Source organism: Lynx canadensis, chromosome B1 (assembly GCF_007474595.2).
Source record: "Lynx canadensis isolate LIC74 chromosome B1, mLynCan4.pri.v2, whole genome shotgun sequence".
NCBI lineage: Eukaryota > Metazoa > Chordata > Mammalia > Carnivora > Felidae > Lynx > Lynx canadensis.
Window position 1 is genome coordinate 61,564,366 of NC_044306.2, and position 14,806 is coordinate 61,579,171.

At 34.9% G+C, this 14,806-nt stretch overlaps 1 protein-coding gene across 1 annotated transcript in view; it reads left to right on the forward strand.

Moving 5' to 3' along the window:
- Window positions 1-14,806, forward strand: part of SPOCK3 (SPARC (osteonectin), cwcv and kazal like domains proteoglycan 3) — a 481,842-nt gene that overhangs the window by 293,699 nt on the left and 173,337 nt on the right.

Below are 14,806 nucleotides of genomic sequence, written 5' to 3' on the forward strand. Positions count from 1 at the left end.
TTTCAGGAGTAGAATTTAATTATTCATCACTTACATATAACACCCAGTGCTCATCACAAGTGCCCTGCTTAATGCCCATCACCCATTTAATCTTTCGCCACCATCTCCCCTCCAGTAACCCTCAGTTATTTCTCTATTGTTAAGAGTCTCTTGCACAGTTAGAGTGGCTAAAATGAACAAATCAGGAGACTATAGAATGCTGGAGCGGATGTGGAGATTAAAAATAGATCTACCCTATGACCCAGCAATAACACTGCTAGGAATTGCTGATGCATAGGGGCACTTGTACCCCAATGTTTATAGAAGCACATTCAACAATAGCCAAATTATGGAAAGAGCCTAGATGTCCATTAACTGATGAATGGATAAGGTTATTGTGGTTTATATACACAATGGAATACTACTTGGCAATGAGAAAAAATGAAATATGGCCCTTTGTAGCAACATGGATGGAACTGGAGAGTGTTATGCTAAGTGAAATAAGTCATACAGAAAAGATAGATACCTTATGTTTTCACTCTTAGGTGGATCCTGAGAAACTTGGCAGAGGACCATGGGGGAGGGGAAGGGGAAAAAACAAAGCTAAAGAAGGAGGGAGAAAAACCATAAAACTCTTAAAACCTGAGAATAAACTGAGGGTTGATGGAGGGTGGGAGGGAGGGGAAAGTGGGTGATGGGCATTGAGGAGGGCACCTGTTGGGATGAGCACTGGGTGTTGTAGGGAAACCCATTTGACAATAAATTTCATATTGAAAAAATAATAAAATGTTAAAAAAAAAGAGTCTCTTGCAGTTTGCTTCCCTCTTCCCCCCCCCATTCCATATCTTCATCTATTTTTTCCCTTAATTCCACATATGAATGAAACCATGTGGTAATTGTCTTTCTCTGACTGACTTACTACACTTAGCATGATACACTCTAGCTCCATCCACGTGTTGCAAATGGCAAGATTTCATTCTTTTTCATGGCTGAGTCATATGGCAAGTCATAATGACTTTTAACAAAGACTTACTTTGCAAATAATTTATAACAAGTTTATCTAGTAAGAAAATAATGCTGTAGAATTTCTGCTTAAGTACAAATAGAGCTAAGATAAGAAAATAGGAACCACGCATAGTGTTCAACCAGGGAGCCCTATTCTCTCTCTCCTAGTTCCTCCCCTGGTCCCCTTTCTTGTTTGCTTTCTTTCACACACCCAGTCAATGGAATTTACCAATTACTTACTTTGTTCCAGGCTCAGGGAAGCATACTGGAGAAAGAAAGAGGAGTTGTGATTAAAAGGTGAAAAGATTCATGGAAAGAAAAGAGAGCATGTATAAAATTTTGGAAAAGATAAGCAGAGTACGAAAAGAGAAAATTATTGGGCCTATAGAACAAAGTCTATGGACCACACTTTCTGACACAGATTCCCGGTATAATGCAATTGCTTCTCTCCTGTGAAACCTGGATGCCATGGGGACTATATTGTTCCCTATCACATGACACTTAGTCCACTTAACTACTATTCTCTTTCAACTTGTCCCCAGTGACCACTACTCCTAAATGCAAAAAAAAAAAAAAAAAAAAAAAGACATCCCCATTACCTTTATCGCTTGTTCTTCTGCCAATCAAATCGAAGTCAGATGAGGCACGTTGACATGGGACTATTGTTTTTATTGTCTAACTATAAAATGGCAACACTATCATTTTCCACCCTTCACGACTCGAACACTCAGTTTTCCTAACAAAAATAAAGTGAAAAATTAAAATGGTGGGGTAATTCACTGAGACATAGGGTGAGTTTAAAGCACATAGATTGGGAAGCCCAGAACTGTTTTCTATTCACGGAAGAATAAGTTCAATCTGAGGGTGTTTCTGTGGTTAAGATGGAGGACATATTTGCAGAGTAACACAGCCTTGTGATAGTTGAAGGACAATATGTAAGTCCCAAGATATTGCCATGGACTATACATTCTTCCTTTAGATGTAAAGGGGCTCATTAGAGTAATCATAGGACAAAACACACTCTCAGTGTGAATATCTGCATAGGAACGAGTAAGACATCTCTCTAAAGCAGAAACCCCATTACTATAATTCCTTTGTTATGAGAAAGATAAAGATCTCTCCTTGCAAATATCCTTCCTGTAGTATCCTGAATGGTTGCCACAAAGATATGTTCATATCCTAATTCCCAGAATGTATTATCTTTTACAAAAGAGTGAATATTACTTTATGGCAAGAGTTGGATTAAGTTAAAGATCTTGAGAGGAGGAAATTATCTGAGATTACTGGAGTGGATCTTAAATGCAATCAGAATGTGTCCTTTTAAGAGAGAGCCATAGGGAGTTTTGACACAGACCAAAGGGGAGAAGACCCTGTGTAGAAGGAGCAGAGAGAGATGGGTCAAAAGCCAAGGAATGACAGTTATCACCTGGCGCTTCCCAAGAGAGTCTTGATTTTAGTTCAGGGAAACTGGTTTTGACTTTTGATATCCATAACTATGAGAGATTAAACTTATGTGCTGCTTTACTTTTTAAAATTTTTTGAATGTTTATTTATTTGTGTATGTGTGTGTGTGTGTGTGAGAGAGAGAGAGAGAGAGAGAGAGAGAGAGAGAGAGAGAGAGAAACAGAGCATGAGCTGGGTAGGGACAGAGAGAAGGAGACACGGAATCTGAAGCAGACTCCAGGCTCTGAACTGCCAGCACAGATCCTGATGTGGGGCTCAAACCCACAAACCATGAGACCATGACCTAAGCTGAAGTCAGACACTTAACCGGCTGAGTCACCCAGATGACCCAAACTTCTGTTTTAAACCAGAAAGTTTTTGGTTATTTGTTACAGCAAACATAGGAAACCAATACATTCCACAATTTTGGAAACTCTATTTCTGGAAGCATGATCTAACCAAATGAAAAGCAGGAATGTGATTAAGCGAATTGCACATAGGTCAAAATGTTTTGGTGTGGTGACTCCAGAGGATGCTGTGCTTAAATTCAATTTATATATAATCCCAGTGGCAATGGAGATGACTTCTGTGGCTGCCCAGCTGCTTGCTTGCGAATGGTGGGACCCAACAGAAGTTAGAAGTATTTTTAGCATGAAAGGTAGGCTGTAAGTGGCTCATTATCTCCCAAACTCAGAGCTAGAAGAAATAGCAGAAGCAGGGAAGGAGTGGGTATCAGGCACAAGCATGTTTCGTACTTGATTAGCTGATGTCATGGGGGCAAAATAGAGACTCAGAACTAGGAGAGCATAAGGAAGGTGGGGTTAAATGAGAATGATAAGCATATGGATAGCTGTTAGAATTCAATTAATAAGGGGGTGCCTGGTTGGCTGAGTCAAGAGAGCTTGCAACTCTTGATCTCACTATTGTGAGTCGAGCCCCACGTTGGGTGTAGAAATTACTTAATAAATAAACTTGTAAAAAAGAATATAATTGATAAATAAAATGTCTAAGTTACAAAGGGAGCATGTGAGATACCGAACAAGTGGTGAAAGTGTGCTTAGGGAGTCAGAAAATATTTTGACCTCAAAGGTATGACCTCAAAGTCAGTAGGAAGTTGCCAGGTAAACTCTCAGTTGTCGGTATTACTTTTTGGACCATCGGAAAACCTCACTGAAAGCTATGATCATCTTTTTTTCTGCAAAAAAATTCTGAGCTTCATGAATTCAATGACTCTACCCATCTGGTACCTCCAGATTGTAAAATACTCTCTGGACACATTATAAGGTGTATCCATGAGTAAATCAATAAACAATATTTAGAAGGGTACATAGCTACTATTTATAGGTTAGAGGATGACAAGTTATTGGGTGAGCTAGTGGTAGTGTTGTAATAATGCCTAATTCAGATCCTAGGGCATGGTAAGTAGCTGTAACTATAAGTAATTATATACATAAAAATGAGTCATTTGTGATAACCTTTTCAATGTCGTACACGTTATTGAGATGCTTCTTGAGGAAAATGTCCTTGTCTGGCATATATTTTAAATTTATTTATTTAGTTTGAGAGAGAGAGAGAACCAGTGAGCAAGGGGCAGAGAGGGAGAGGGGGACAGAGGATCCAAAGTGAGCTCTGCTGTCAGTGGAGGGCCCGATGGCAGGGCTTGAACTCACGAAGCAAAGATCATGACCTTGACAAAGTCAGAGGCTTAACCAACTGAGCCACCCAGGCACCCCTTCTCTGACATATCTGATTCTATTCCTTATTACATTAGAAGGGTTAACATATGCTTACTAGTACATGCTTTCAGGACAGGAACTGAATGAAATCTGGTAGAGAGAAAAATACTATGGAATCAACAACTCCAAACTTTCTTTTTAATTTTACTAACTACTTAACTTGAAAAATAAGAGCTAATGTAAGAGCTAATGCATAGTGAAGATTTTATACTCTTAACCTTTCTCTCAGCCTATAAATCAGACTCAGGCAAAAAAATGTTAGCTTCTTTCTCCTTTCTTATTTCTGTAACTTTCCTTTTCTAATGAAGCTTTAAGCATGGAGGAGGTCAGTATCAATGGCTTTCATAAAACTGACACATGAAGAAAAAGCTGTTTTCCTTCCCTGAACTTTGAATGAACTTTAGTGACTATTTTCTTAAACAAAATATGGTATTTAATTGTTAAATGCTTCTGCAAAAGCCGTCAGTTCAATTTGTTGAAGAATAGCCAAAAAATATTTCCTTGTGTTTAGAAAAACAAAAAGAATCAAAAGAATTTTTTTCTTAATCAAGACACATTTTTGGTGTTGAGTTGTAGAAGTTCTTTATATATTTTGGATATTAACCCCTTATTGGATATGCCATTTGCAAATATCTTCTCCCATTCAGTAAGCTTCCTTTTTGTTTTGTTGATTGTTTCCTTTGCTGTGAAGAAGCTTTCTTTTTTGTTATAGTCTCAATAGTATATTTTTGCTTTTGTTTCTCTTGCATTGAGACATATCTTGAAAAATGTGGTTATGACCGATGTCAGAGAAATTACTACATTTGTTTTGTTCTAGGATTTTTATGGTTTTAAGTCTGATATTCAGCTTTCTCATCCATTTTGAGTTTATATTTGTGTATTATGGCAGAAGGTGGTCCAGTCGAATTCTTTTGCATTCTTTTATCAGCACCATTTATTGAAAAAAATTGTCTTTATTGCATATTTTAGCCTCCTTTGATATAGATTAATTGACCATGTAAGGGTGGGTTTATGTCTAGGCTGTCTATTCTGTTCCATTGATCTATGTGTCTATTTTTGTGCCAATACCATACTGTATCGATTACTACAGCTTTGTAGTATTTCTTGAAATCTAGAATTGTGATACCTCCAGCTTCATTCTTCTTTTTCAAGATTTCATTGGCTGTTTTGCATTTCTTGTAGTTCTAACCAAATTTTAGTATTATTTGGTTTAGGTCTGTGACGAGATGCTGTTGGTATTTTTGATAAGGATTGCATTGAATCTGTAGATTGCTTTGGGTAGTATGGACATTTTAACACTATTAATTCTTCCATTTCATGGGCATAGAATCAAAAACACAAGAAATAACATGCATTGGTAGAGCGTGGATTAAAAGGAATCCCTATGCAACGTTGGTAGAAATAGTGTTGCTGTAATAGTATTATATGGTGACAGGTGGCAGCTACTGTGGAAAACAGAATAGTGTTCCTCAAAAAATTATATCATATATAATATGATAAAAATGATAATATGATATCATATGATCCCATATCATATGATATGATCCCATATCATATGATAATATGATAAAAAAATATCATATGATCCAGTAATTCCACTACTGGTTATTTACTCAAGGGTAACAGAAACACTAGTTTGAAATGATATATGCACCTCTATGTTTATTGCACCATTATTTTACAATAGACAAGATATGTGGGCAACCTAAATCTCCATAAATATATGAATGGATAAGGAAAATGTGGCACATATACACATACATATATATACACATGCATGTACATATATATAAATCTCAGGAAGAAAAAAGAAGGAAATGTTGCCAAATACAGTAGAATATTACACGACCATCAAAAAGGATGAGATCTTGCCTTGTGCAACAACATAGACAGACCTAGAGGGTACTACGCTAAGGGAATCAAGTTATACTGAGAAAGACAATACCATATGATTTCACTCATATATGGCATCTAAAAGAAAAACAAATGGATAAACAAACCAAGAAAAAACAGAGTCTGCCCTATAAATACAAAGAACAAACTGATGGTTGCCAGAAGTCTCTATGATAGTATTGTATGGTGACAGATGAGCACAGCCTAAAGTATAAACTTGTTTAATCACTATGTTGTACACCTGAAACTAATGTAACATTATGTGCCACCTATACTTAAATAAAAAATACAAATGAAAAGAACAAAAACTACATATTTTGCTATATAAAATACATTTTAAATGACCGAACAGTATTTTCTCACGTGTTTTGATAAATGTTGTATTGTTAGTCATTATCTTCTCGTAAAATATTTTTCTCTTTTTAAGTTGCATATCTGTCAATCTTATTTAAAAAGTGTGAATACGTTTTTCCCAAATATAAAATTTCCTTGTTCTACAAGTCACCCTCTTCTTGTGAACTCCAATCTTCAAACTTTGTTCAGTGCTGACACTATAGAACTACTTGATGTTAAAGTAATAACGTAGTTAATGTTTGAAAGCTTGCTTTATTTATAAAATTTATAATAATTGAAAAAACAAAGGAATTTCTGAATTATTATCTTAACTATATTAAGCTAGACTTAGTAAACATTCTCATGTCTGGAATGAAATTATGCCTGTCGATACAATTTAGATAGAACCAATTCATGTATTAATTCATTAATCTTTGTATTGATTCCCTAAATCAGAATCATATATATGGTGGTGTGTTATATATTACTCTGTATAGACTTCAGTTTTAATCAGCCAGATATATTCTCTAGACAACACTTATTGAGTAGATCTTTTTTTTTAAGTTTGTTTATTATTTTAAGGGAAGAGAGGAGAGCAGGGGAAGAGGCACAGAGAGAGGGAGAGAGAGAATCCCAAGCAGGCTCCATGACGTTAGCACAGAGCCTGACATGGGCCTCAATCTCAAGAACGACAAGATCATGACCTGAGCAAAAGTCGAGAGGAAAGCTTAACCGATTGAGCCACCCAGGCACCCTGATGTAGATCTTTTTAAGTACAATTTGAAGTAGTTGTCATTTTCAACTGTTAGTAAAGCTGATCTAGAGATTTGTGAAATATGGGGTTTTCCATGACTTTTGAAACTTTATATGCACATTATGGAAGGGAAAACATTAGTGACAAAGTAAAAAATTGAACACTTGAAGTTCACACCTGTTAATTACAAGCACTAGAAACTTGAGCAAGATAATTAAGCTCTCCCAACCTCCATTTCTAGCTTCAGAATTTGAAGAAAAACACATATTGTATATGATTGCTAAAATAATGAATACTGCAGTATATGTATCTAGCATGTATCTAACCTTTAACTTGTGTCAATAGTTGACTAATTCCTTAAATTATGATATTTTATTGGTTTCCAAACAAAAAATAACCAGCGTTTCTTCTATGAATAAATTTACACACATGTTAATTAGATAATCAGTTTATTATATAAGTTCATGAATTCCCAATCTTTTGAATGTATTTTGCTGACAATAGATTTGTAAACATTTTTAATCCATAATAACTCCCCTAGTGACTAAATCTTACACACTCAAGATCTTTGCAGTTGAATATACCTCTCCATAGTTAAATGGAAAGGGCTTTAGTAATTAAAATGATGTTTGAAATTAATGTGGAAATGGCAAGGATCAAGACCACTACAATCTGAATTTGACATAATCTACATTTTATACATTTTGAACTTTTAGTAATTCAGCCCATTGGGGGCCAGATTGAAAAAGAGCTTATAAGTGTCATTTATAGTTATAGCTATTTTGAACTTTGTCTTTAATAATCGTGAATATGTTCACTGCCTAATAAAAAATTATTTACTTGAGAGACTGTCATTCAAATATCATTATAACTTGTCCATGATTCAAATCTTGGAATGATTCCATAGCTTTCAAATAAGGTCAGGGAAACATTCTTTGATAGAAAATTAGCCTCACTAATTGGTTTGTTGTGTTAGTAACATCCATGTTCAATTATACTCGTTGTTGTAATAAACCTCACTTAAATTATATTCTACCTAAGTAGCAATATAACTATGCAAAATTATTTTAAGGGTTGTTCAAAGAAAGTGTGGGACCTTATAAATTATCCTTGTCTCTTTAAAGTCTAAATTCTGATGTTTAATTTTATTGCTCTGTAAAAAAATATACTTTCTAAATCACTAATTAACTTGATTTTCTGGCAACATTGCTGAATCATATAAGTTGACTTGGAAGTACGGTTCATAGTGAAATTTATTACTACAATCAATTTTTAGAACGTATTCAATTTATGCAATGCATAGTTCTTAAAGATACATTTTATTAATTACTCCTGTCACTGAATTTTGAAATACATGTACAAGTGAGCTTTTTCTATGACTCTTAGTTCTTTGTAAAATATATGGAGTAAGTGAATTTTCTGTTCATATTGCAAAATAAGCTATACCAACTTATTTTTACATAATATCTGTAGTTTAGTAGCCATAGTTAATAATGTTTTCTAAGATAAATAAATGTTTGTTTTGTATTTGTTGAATATGTCTTTTTACTTAAAATTAAAATTGATTGCTTATGCCTTGCTTCATTCCTTAAATTACTGCTACACACAGTACAAAAATCATAGGATCCCAATAGTTGCAACTACACTTTTAGTAAGTTCTGCACAGGGTTTTCCAGCATTCATGTAACTGTGTTGCCCTAAAAGATAATTTCCTCCACCTTGTTAATACCGTTTGCCCTTTTCTAAGACTCATGGCAAAAGAAGTAATAAGAGCAGCCTCATTTTTTTGGAGTTATAACCAATAGGGAAAGAATCATAAGTTGTTAGTCAATGACTTAAGAATTGTTGTACAAGTCTGACAGAACTTAAAATAACTGATTGCCCAAAGGAATTGAAATGTTGGGTGTGTTAACCAGACAGGAAATACATCACATCAGGCTGCCCTCAGTTGAGGTATTCAAGAGTGTCTGTTTTATCAGATTATAATAAAATTGTTTTGTTGGAAAAAAGTTAAATTACTGTAAGTGCACATAGAAAGAAGCAAATACACTTAAGAAACTAGGACATAAATGCTGACGATTCCCCTTCTAAGGTAAATATATAATAAATTGGCATTTATTTTGCTTGCATATTTATGATCTAAAGAATTGAGAATTTATAATGCATGATGCCAGGCTTAGGGAATACAGAGCTTTAGAAAAATATATAATTATGTATAGTATAAATACGATATATTATTTTTCTTTATGATTATTGATGATGTTTTGTGATACTGTAATACAAGTATTATTTGATTCTTGGCTATATTTTCATAGAAATCGTGCCTCTTTAAACACAGCTGTACTTTATCTTCCCTCTTTCATTAGTTATCCCAAGACTGGACTTCCTCCACACCTTTCCTTTGCTACCTTGAAATAGCTGGTTTGCAACTTCAGCATTTCTATCTGTCTCTTGGCCTACTCAACATCATCCTTCACACCATAATGATATATTTGTTTCACTTCATAACACTGTCAAGTCCTAAAATCATAACATATGGCCCATATGCACTGCCTATGCTTCTAATTTTTGAGTGCCTTTGTATAAGTAATTTTATAAAAGATTTATAGACTCATCGAATGCTCAAGATCAAATGATCCATACTGATGAAGCTTAGTATTGTATAAATGAAGAAATTAAGACCCACAGAGGTCACTGACTTGTCAAGACTGATTAATGACATGGCCGTGTATAAAAATTAAATCAGATTGGAATGAGATTTTTTTTTTCTACTAACCATTTTGGTAACATCATTTGTGCTCTTTCGAAAATCAATGGAAATCCTAAAACGTGGACATTGTGTTTAAATTACATGGTTAAAATGCGCAAAATGATTAACTAAACAGAAAACCACAGAGACTGTGATTGAATGAACAGATGTAGCAGTAATTAACATGCTAGTTATTAGAGAAATAAAAGACCGCTGAGCTTTCACGGGTAACCGCTGCTTCCAGTCTTACACGAAGACTGGGAGACCAGAGTGAATGGTAACTCAGGAGCACAGGAGACAGTTCAGGTAATAAACAGTTGATAAAATTTAACTGCCTCAGAATAAGTCATGTAAAGGAGCACCAGCAATAGTATAAATTCTTTTCGGTAGTTTAATTTTCCAGCTACTAGCAACACAATAACAGGTGTATTGGTATGAAACTAACCTAGTGCCTGAATGGTGGAATATTTAAATAAGAAGATTTCAAGAAAAATCCTTGACTTTGTGCATCATAGAGTATCATTTAATTACTTCATTTATTTGGGTTCAAATATACAAGTTTTTGCTCTTTAAGGGGAAGGATTATGGCTATATAGGATGCCATGATAAAGTCAGTAAATAAATTTTTAACTCAAATCTTCAAAAATTGAAGTATCTATTTTGGAAAAATAGTTACCGTAAAGGTAGACCTTTAAGACATTTATTTTAGCAGAGTTGCTATTGGAAGAGTAATTTCTAAATAATTTCAGAATTTTGCAGCCAGCTTGAGCTTGCCCTTCATTAATGGGAGCAAATTTTATTGCCCTACTTGAGAATAGTTCAAAATAATTAACTGCAAGATGCTGGGGTGACTAATTCAGTTAAATATCTGGCTCTTGATTTTGGCTCAGTTCATGATCTCAAGGCTCGCGAGTTCGAGCCCCTCATCCAGATCTGCGCTGACAGCATGGAGCCCGCTTGGGACTTTCTCTTTCCCTCTCTCTGCCCCTCCCCACCTCACAGAATAATATGCCAGTGATGCTTTTGCTCATGCTGCTTTCTTACCTGTAATTCCTCCTGCCACAGTGCCAGACTCTCATGCCAATAACCGGAGCTGGCTCTACCTTTTTCTTAGCCCTTCACTTTGCCCATCTTGGTCTGTACATTGAGTGCCATGATTTTGTCTCTCACTTAGAAACGTGATTGTTCTTCCTTAAATAGGACCTTCAAAATATAATTAAAAGTCAAACAAACAAACAAAAGAATCTCCACTTACATGTAATTGTATGTTTACATATGACATACACCGCATAGATACCAACTTAAGTCCTAGAAATTTTTGGTTATAACTTCATCTACTTCACGAACTTTCCTAAGAACAAGACAAATATTTTAATAAACAAGACTGTGAGTAATGTGAATTCTGAGGAACATTCCTGATGCCAAGCCAAAAAAAATTCTGAATCACATGATATCTTTGATAACATAGAGTCAGGGATGCGAAAATGTCTTTCCTGGTGAACAGTGAGTGGAGACACAGCTAGCTGACAGAGTGAACACTGCTTAGCACGAAAGGGCACCATATATATGTCCTATCGTGAGATGTCGGCAAAGCCTTGCCCAACTCCTACCTTTAGAAATAATCAGCATTGCTCAACTCCTAAAGCCTTTAACAATGCAGTTTATTTGTCCCTGAGTGTTTCCTCTGTTATATCACTTATTTTCATGTGTAAATCCCTTATTATTTCAATTCTAGATGTTTTGATTTTTGAAATAAAGAATTTACATCCCAGAATGTACTGACCCAGAATGACTGGCTGGGTCAGTAGAGTGTATGATTCTTAATCTCGGGGTAGTGAGTTTGAGCCCCCATTTTGGGTGTAGAAATTACTTAAGCATAAAATAATCATTAAAAAACCTTTAAAAATGTACATGCCTTATTTTTGTACATCTGGTGATTCCCATTAGTACATTGTTAATTGATTTTTGAATTTGTAGAAATATTTTTTATTCAAATAAGAGTCCTAGAAATTCATTTGTATTTGTACCTTAATTACAATGTGAATCCATGCCTGGAAAACCCCTATTCTATACTGCCCTTTAAAATGTAATTTGTCGGGGCGCCTGGGTGGCGCAGTCGGTTAAGCGTCCGACTTCAGCCAGGTCACGATCTCGCGGTCCGTGAGTTCGAGCCCTGCGTCGGGCTCTGGGCTGATGGCTCAGAGCCTGGAGCCTGGTTTCCGATTCTGTGTCTCCCTCTCTCTCTGCCCCTCCCCCGTTCATGCTCTGTCTCTCTCTGTCCCAAAAATAAATAAACGTTGAAAAAAAATTAAAAAAAAAATAAAATGTAATTTGTCTTTCTACAGAAAATTAAATAAACAATTAATATTCTTCATGTGTGAGTCACATCAAACAGTTTGAGATGATTTTTTTTTTTAAAGTTTATTTATTTTTGGGACAGAGAGAGACAGAGCATGAACGGGGGAGGAGCAGAGAGAGAGGGAGACACAGAATCGGAAACAGGCTCCAGGCTCTGAGCCATCAGCCCAGAGCCTGACGCGGGGCTCGAACTCATGGACCGCGAGATCGTGACCTGGCTGAAGTCGGACGCTTAACCGACTGCGCCACCCAGGCGCCCCATAAACAGTTTGAGATGATTTAAGAACACATAAAAACTATAATATTTAGAATTTCAAATTTCAAATTTAGGCTCATGTTTTCTAGACTGCTAAATACAAAATTTATTTTATAAAGACGGTCTTATGATGACAAAATGCTAAGGGATTTCTTTTGGATTTAGTGAGTATAGTAAAATTTTCATGATTCCTTGCTCCTTCTCTATGTGTTATGGTATGAATATATTAAACATGAATTCTGGTTAGTTTATCCCATCTAATGCATTTATTTAAAAGTAAGCATAACTAAATACTCTACTGGCTTAGGAAATGGTAGAGTTTGGCATCAACTCTTATTCAAAATCATGGTGCAAGTGTATGCAATACAATATATAATATTTATAATGTTGATGATAATTGAGCAAATTCTAACCAGGATGAAGTCTAAATAAAAAATATCATTTTTTATGGATGCACATTAGGAATTTGAAAGTGTTTAGTGTTCAGCAATGCTGGCTTTGAAGGAAATAAAGATAACCAAAGTGTGTGTGTGTGTGTGTGTGTGTGTGTGTGTGTGTGTGTGTGTTTTAACCTCCAAACCTATTTTACAAGTCAATTGCAATTTCACTGATTAAGAAGTCATTACAAGAATTTCTAATAAATCTTTAAATTTTTAAAAAGATTTTACTTCTCTATATATTTATTCTTTGAATTAAATGTGAAAGATCTCCTAATGAATCATAAAATGTATATTAATAAAACCAAGTCATTAGTATAACAATCTTTTAGTTTCCATAGTTTATTAGGGTTTTTTTAAGTTCTCTATGGTATGAATGGAAAATGAGGTGAATTGAAAAGATATAATTTATGTATAGTATATGTATACACACATATGTACATATATCCCAAATCATACAGCTTCTTTTAATAAAATACTTTTTTTAAACTTTTTTTAATGTTTATTTATTTTTGAGAGAGAGAGAGGGACAGAGCATGGAGAGTAGAGTGGCAGAGAGGGAGATACAGAATCCGAAGCACGCTCCAGGCTCTGAGCTGTCAGCACAGAGCCTGATGCAGGGCTCAAACTTATGAATCACAAGATCATGACCTAAGCCAAAGTCAGATGCCTAAGGCACTGAACCACCCAGGCGTCCCTAATAAAATAATTTTTATTGATTAGGAATCTGAGCTTGGTAATAATGTCTCCTAAAGTATCTGCATGCATTACTTTGTACTTTATTTTGATTACACAATGTGAAAGAACAATGAAAATAGAATATTTCCTCCCCTCTGATCCATTTATGTAATTTATAAGTCTTAAAGTGGTATAGAGCAATTTTCCAAGTTTTTCAGTTATTGTTTTAATTCCCATTAGAATTTCATGCCAGCTATTTAATCAGTAATAGTAGCATGGTTAATTTTCCCATTTTATCTCTTATGAGATGAACTCTGTGGCCAGGCAGAATTTTATGGCAGTCTTTTGGAAAAAAGTGACAAAATTAAAATAAAGAGAAGTGTTTGGAGCTATGATAGCTTCATGAAAAGTTTTGAGAGAAGCAAGGTTGTTGGGTGGGGGGAAGAGAGGATAAAAACCTTTTCTCAATGTCCATCCACATTTTACCAAATTTGAAACACATAGTTTGAACTTCTTTCCCTATAATGGAAACTAGTATCATATTTCTGAATAGTATTTTGGGATTACGTTTGTGTAAGTTTGATTTAATTTGTGAAAACAAGAAAGCAATTGGAAGCAAAATGTTTCTAGTAAAACATCTTTTCTCATCATGATAGACACATGGAATTATTCTCCCTATAAACAATTTTAATGAATAAGAGTGACTACTGATTGACTAAAAGATTTCTAAGTATTAAATATTTTTGCATAAATTCCCTGTTGCTTTGCTTCTTATTTTTAAGCATTTTACCCTCTCTATGTAAATTGTTCACACAAATAGGCAGAGCAATAAGTAGTTTAATCAGAAAGAAAAAACAAATAATTCTATGTGTAGGTAGCAGAAGAGAATGGGTTTTCCCGTTATTCTAGATAAAAGCCTAATGGATCTATTTTGAGGTATTTCTACACAATAAAAGGAGGAGTGGCTATCACTAAACCTACTAATTTGGCATTCTAAATTTTAGTCATTGCTGGAAAAGTTCTTTATTGCTTTTTTCTCTCAAAGTAAGCGGCTCTTACTTTCAGGCACTTTGGGTATACCTGGTGAATTAGGTGTTCTTTTTCTGCTACTGTTCTTAATAGAATAGTTCTTTACTGCCAAACAATTTTCTCTTCTGTTTCTGGGATTATGAAAAACACATCACA